This window comes from Drosophila nasuta, chromosome 2L (assembly GCF_023558535.2).
Source record: "Drosophila nasuta strain 15112-1781.00 chromosome 2L, ASM2355853v1, whole genome shotgun sequence".
NCBI lineage: Eukaryota > Metazoa > Arthropoda > Insecta > Diptera > Drosophilidae > Drosophila > Drosophila nasuta.
In genome coordinates, this window is record NC_083455.1 from 1,277,802 (window position 1) to 1,284,687 (window position 6,886).

General features: G+C 41.6%; 1 long non-coding RNA gene across 1 annotated transcript; it reads right to left on the reverse strand.

Annotated features, from left to right (window-relative positions):
• Positions 1–2,803: 2,803 nt before the first annotated feature.
• LOC132793298 (uncharacterized) lies at positions 2,804–4,683 on the reverse strand. The gene is made up of 2 exons (XR_009633108.1): positions 4,435–4,683; positions 2,804–4,372 (listed from the first exon to the last, which is right to left on the reverse strand). It is a non-coding gene; the product is annotated as an uncharacterized LOC132793298 (long non-coding RNA).
• Between the last annotated feature and the right edge of the window lie 2,203 nt (positions 4,684–6,886).

Here is a 6,886-nt window from a genome sequence, read left to right on the forward strand (position 1 = left end):
TTTATACGATAAATACTCCATATTTTGATTTGCTTTCTGAAACGTCGACCACGTCTCGTCTGTGAGATACCCGCTACCCATTTTAAATAAAAGTAAAATATTGCGGTATTATTCTCAAAATATACCAAAAATTTGCGACAAAAATACTGAAAATATACCGAATGGTATATTTGATATATTGATGTAGTAATCCATTCCAGAGTGCAATTTACCAGATTGTCAGCCAAAGTAACTAAGACCCCTAGTAAGCAGGCGTTTTAGCCCATACAAAAGTATATCCTGAATAACTCCGACCATTTTTATCTGATCGCAGACAAATTTTCAGGAATCACAAATACTATAGTTATAAGAGTATTTACCAAAATTGTTATCGTTTTGTCAATTTGTGAGGGCGGAAGTGGGCGTGACAAAAATTTGAAACAAACTTGATCAGCCAGCAAACATAACAATTGATGTTGAATACAATATATAGCTTCATCTTTTAGAGTCTCTGAGATTAAGCTGTTCATACGGACTGACGGACAGACAGACAAACGGACATGAATATATGTCTCGGCTGTTGACGCTGATAAAGAAGAGTAGGAGATGCCTTCTTATGCCTGTTACATACATTTCCTGCCAGCTACCATATTTGTATATAAAAGTCCCTATCTCTCCCTCTGTGCAAACTTCCTAGAATCAGAATTCTACCAATAAAATGGGATTGTCAATTCCTTTGAAATTGCGCAAACCAATAACCAGTGTAATTTTATGCAAAAACATCTTAAGAAAGGAGATATACAAATGATTGAAAAAAAAATGTTGAGATTCATGAAATACTGTTCTGATATCGAAAATATAGAAACAAACTACCGACATAAGAGAAGCCAACATATAGATAGACTATATAAATCGGAATACAATAAATCATTGATCCATCGTGCATTGTGTATCTTCATCGTTTGGTAAACACGATTTTCGAAGAGCTGTGCATTTATCTCTAGAACTGCGATTGCCTGTGTTTATGTTTGTGTGACGTGGTAATTAATCGGTTAATTAAGCTCTTTCGATAAGCGCATTAACCTCTTGATGAGCAACGAGAGGACAAATTGAATGGATATAGAGATTGGTCGATGGCTGTACATGTGCGGCACCTGTAATTAACCACACCCAAGCAGATGATGCAGGCACAGACACGTTTGCCATGTACATAAGCTGGATGCAATCTTGTCCCATAGCTGGCAACAGCAACAGCGACTGCAACAGCAACAACAGCAGAAATGGCAATAAATTACACAGCTGCTGATGGATGTCACTTGGCGACATAATCACTGTCAGCGCAATGAGATGGACAGAGAAAGGGATAGCGAGAGAAGAGTGAAAGAGAGACAGAGTGAGAAAGAGAGAAAGGGGGCTAAAGCAATGAAGCAGACAAGCAACTAACGAGCCTCAGTCCGGGCCATTGTTTATAATTCATAAAGCAATTTTGCATGCCGTCTCCCACAAAATGCGAGCCATATGCAAATGCAGCTGACAGGCATTTCCCCTCCGCTCCCGACCACTTCTCTCATTGCGCAGTGCAATGCTTTGGTCAAGCAACGCTTGGCAAGCTTTTGTTGGTTGCTCTGACCAGTGGACGGGCAACTTATCGCGCGGTCTGTTCGTCTGTCCTTATCACTCTCTATCTCTCTCCTCTCTCTCTCTTTCTCTCTCTCTCTCGCTCTCTGCACATGCACTTTTGTGTTTGGTCATCGTTGAGCACATTGCGTGCCAGCGTGCGTGGAGTCCACTCGGAGCCACAGTCAGTCTCCGAGTTGGAATCGCAGTCGTAGTCGGTGTCGGTGTCGGTATCGGAGTCCGAGTCCGACCCACCCGGTCTACAAGCCTGCCATGTCATTCATTCATTTTGCAGCCTGGCTTTCAGGCATCCATCAGTTGTTACCGCTGAAGCTGATGCTGATGCTGATGCTATGGCTGTTGTTGTTATTGCTACTTGCCAGTATGTCAGTCAGTCAGTCAGTGGCTGTTGCTCTTTCTCTTTTGGCCTGGTCAAAACAAAACCAACAAAACCTTGATTACAATATATCCTTCTGGCCAGTGCGTATTTCCCGTTCTCTCCCTTTCTCTCTCTCAGTCTCTCCCTCTGCTGCTGCTGCTGCTGCTGCAGCTGTCGCTGTCTCTGTTCTGAAATGCACGCAAGATTAACTCTTGCTTCTGACATTAACGAATGAGAGCCAACAGCATCTGACAGTCAAATGTCAGTTAGCTGCTGTTCTCTGACTCCGACTCCGACTGGCTCGAGCACTCAACAACGGACAGCTTTAGGTAGCCTCATCTACATCCAGCTTCAAGCTTCCAGCCCCCACATCCACATCCACATCCACATTTACATCCTCTTCCATCTGCAGCTGCAGTTGTGGTCATGCCCGTTGAGCTTGTTGCAGTTTGTTGCAAGTGCAGTTGGCAGTTGACGTCTTTGCTCATAATTTACAAATCGGCCAACAAAATTGTCGGTATTCCCAATTTCAATTGTAAACAGCTCTAACAAATGGGCAACAATAAATCATGACTACGATATACCCTTATATTTTATAAAATAATAAATTCAAGCGAAAATGAATTAACATTAGTATTATAATTATTGCTCTTTTTGAAGAAAAGTTTTAAATTAGGCCTTTAATTTATCTTAGCAAATTAACTAAGCGTCACTTGCAGTTTGCTTGATTAAAAGTTTCTTTTCAATGATATTTGCCAATATCAAATGAAAAAAGTTAGACTTGTCAACACTTGCTTTATTCATTTATAAACTCTTTTGGCAAAACAGTCTGGCTAAGAATAGAGAAACTTCAAACTTGAAAAGGCGATGGCATTTTGACTTCTTTGCGTTCTGTATATTTGGCCTGTTGGCCTGACTTTGGCACGACTTTGACTTTGGCCCAGTGGCTGCCTGATGTTAACTTGCCTGACATCTCCCAGCTGCAGGCAAAGCACAATCAGGACGAAGACGAGGACGAGGACGAGAACAAAAACGAGGACAAGAGTGATGTTGAAGTCGATGTAGAAGTGGTACCATGACCAAGACATAGTGGCAGCGTAATTTGAAATGAAAATTAATGACATCCAATCAATTGTGCTAGTCGTTGTTATTTGTTATTTTGATGGCCTGCCTTGTGGAGCACATGCGCTAGTGCTATCTCTGTCACTCGCTCACTACACTGCACGACAGATCGCGATCACATTTGAGTCTGCTTAGTGGAAGTCGAACGGCACCCGCACTTGCTGAATTTACAGTGTACGCGTCTGTGTATGCCTCTGTCTAGCTCACTCATTTGTCAAAAGCAAAACAATTGGGAGCATGAAAATGAAATATGGCCGACGGTCGGAGGGTGCCAGAGGAAGAGCGAGAAAGTATGAGTGAGTGAGTTATAGGAGAGTGTCAGAGGGTTAGACGGCGGTCTGTGAGCTCCTACCGCAATATGCTTAAGTTGCGGTTATTTATTGTCTGGCATTTATAGTTCAGAACTCTCTCTCTCTCTCTCTCTCTCTCTCTCTAGCTAGCTCTCTTTGGGATGGCATGGCCAAAGGATGTAACTCTCTGTTGCGGACTGGCAAGCAAATTTTTCATATTTTCCATAGTCATTCGCAATTCATACACTTATGTGCCGAACGAGCAGCTAGCGTGCATCATGGCAATGGGGAAACTGAACAGAGAGCAGCATGGAAAAGAAAAGCAAGTTGAACTTTCGCTTGATTCGTATCGACATTGTTCGCCCGCATTTTGTATTCCGGCTGTCAACGCCATAAGTTTCAAAACCCACTACCTCGCATACTCTATCCATCTCTCACTCCTCTCTTTTTGTGTCTCTGCCTCTGTCTCCGTTTCCCTCCGTCTTTTCACCTCCGTGTGCCTCGTCGACCCGTTGACTGAAGGACTGTCTGGCTGAGTGACGTGAGCTTACGTTTCCACCCCAGGCTGATTGATGTGCGCCAGCAAAAAAGTTGGCACTTGCTTTGCTGTTGTCGAGTACACACAGCCAGTTCCGAAAAAGTTTTCGATGCTCTTCACCTCTCCTCCTCCTTCCCTCGTCATCTCCTCCTTCTCCTGCGCCATTGCAAAATCAGCAGCTCAGCTCCATTGCCGGCTTCTATTTGGCTTCATCTTCTGTTCCCGGCTGTGGAAAACACTAACCGAAATAAGTCATCGCGTGCAAAGCAGACATCCAAGTCAATCTTAAGATTGATTAGTTATTGAAAACATTTCAAACGAGTCAGCCAAAATACATGTCCAGCTATAAGTCGATTTCGAATACTCTTTAATTGCGAATGAAATTCATAATGTTGTAAATTTTTATGATTTTCTGGACTAATACTTGTCCAAGATGTACTTACTGACCTGATTTTCGGAAGAGATAAATCTTATCGATTTTCTTATTCATAACTGATATAATATTTTACCAAAATATTTTCTAGTTTTGTGCAGTGTATCAGGCATTCACACTTTCATGACTAACGCACGCAACCCAAATAAGTCATAATGATTTTTGATCGATGTGTCAAGTACAAGGCGTCATCGAATCATTAACAAAATAAAAACCCATCTACAGCCACCCACAGCTCCAGCAAAGCATTCATAAGAAAACCTTGAGCGACTCCCTCTGGATAATCATTTTCAATAAATAATTTTTCCCTCACTTTAGGAGCGCTTGCTTTATGTATTTTTTTTGTTTGTCATAATGACAGCATGACAGGATAAATTACTGCCAAATGAATGAGGCAAAATAAGTCTTAAGCGACACACACACATACACAATACGCATACGGTTTGGAGGGTGTGGCACGCCCACTTGGTGCCGGCAAAAGGCAAACATAATTTTTTGTTGTGTAATTTACCACCAACACGCCGAACTGGATAAAAGAACGGATAGGGGAAGGTGGTGGAGGGGAAGGGGGATGACGCCCGCATGGGTAAAATTAATAGGCATAATAATTTTTTGACAGCACACCCAAGGATAACTCACACTGCAGCGGGCAAGTCATCAACGAGGAAGAGGGAACGGAGAGTCCTTCCCTGGACGGAGCGGTAATTTTTTTGTACCCGGCGACTGACTTGACTGACAGGCAGGTTGATGATAAATGATGTCGTTGATGTCGGGATAGAAAAAGACAGACAGACAGGCAGGAAGACAGAAAGGCGGAAAGAGAGAGAGAGAGCGAGAGAGAGAGAAATAAACACAGAGTGAGAGGAAGAGCTGCCACGTCATTGAGGCAATCATTTGGACTCGTCGTTGGCTGCTCTATCACTTTAACTGACAGTCGCTCGTCAGAGTCTCAGGATGATTACTTTGATGACGTTGCCACATCAGGCTGCCGGAGAGGGAAAAGAAATGTGGAGAAACATACTCATATTTTGCGATATTGTTTATCGTCCGACTATACACTTCGACTATATGTATTTGTGCACTCTCATTCCCCGTTTTTGGCTTACAATCCTATACACATATTTCGGATAAACTTACGCTTATAATTAATTGATGAAATGCGCCTTGACACTGAGCGATTGCACACCAATTCTCTTGCTCACGTATTTCTCTGTCAGATCTATAGTTTGACTAGAAATAGCAATCCTAAGACATGCGAGACTTACAAGTCATCAGGATCTAATTTATTAGAATTTGTTGGGCTCTTTTTATCGCTTCTATGTGTCAATTTAAAGTGTGAGAAAATTGCCTGGGCTTGTGTCCAAAATGATGAATGATGTTGACCAGCGAAAGTAATTAGTGTGCTTCAAGCAAATGTGACCTTAAGTCATTTTATGTGTCTCATTTAATTTATAGAATTTATGGAAATATACCGAATTTCCAGGCAACGCGATTGCAAGTATAAAGACATTTGAAGACTACATATATACTAATTCGGAACAAATAAGAAATGAATAATGAGTAAATGTATTTGATGTATACTAAAGAGAAATTAGATTTGATTTATTTATTTGCAAATGCATTCAAATTAACTCCAAAGCTGACATTTTCACCAATATTCACATAGCTCAATTAAGGAGTTTTATCTCAGCGGAAATGTGTAGAAAATGTGAGCAGAATGTTGAACAAGTTCCTAAGCTTTTTGTTATCCAAAACACTCTCTCACACACACACACATGTCTAAAAGGCAAAAACGACAAACTCGTCGTAAAACAATTCTCGGGGCGAACAAATAAAGTTCAATTGTTAACTTTTGCGACCCCGGAGCGAAGTTCAGTTGAGTTCCCTAAACTGGCCTGCCTGTTGTACAAAAGGCTGAGTTTGGTGGACTGAGACTGAGACTAGAACAATGCGGAGTGCAAGCTCATAAATAAAACAATTGACTAAAAGCATAAATCAAACACTTAATACAATAGTTTCCGCTTTTATTATTATTATGTGGTCGGATTTGAGAGTCGACTTAGGGATGGGGAAAGGAACTTCAACATTTGCTGCGCACTCGCATAAAATTGTCATAAATTAAAATAACAGTAAAATAAAGCATTGAGTGCTAGTGCGAGTGTGAGTGTGAATGCGAATACGAATACGGGTACTCACAAATTAGCATACAAACTGTCTGCAGAAAGGCCCATTGAGGCCCAGGTGAAGTCTGAATAGAACGAGTACTCGTGTATTCACATATAGGCTCACTTAATCATAAATGCCAAGCGACATGCGACATGCGATTGGCGACACATGAAAGGGACCCACACAGCTCTCTGATGGCGATGATTAGGGTGATGATCATGATGTTGACGTTCACGTTCACGTTGATGTTGATGTTGATGTTGATGTAAACTAACTGGAAACTCGTTTGCCAAAGCGCAACCATTTGGCTTTGCATGTTTCCAACTAGTTAATAATAATGCATGCCACAGCACTAAAGTGGT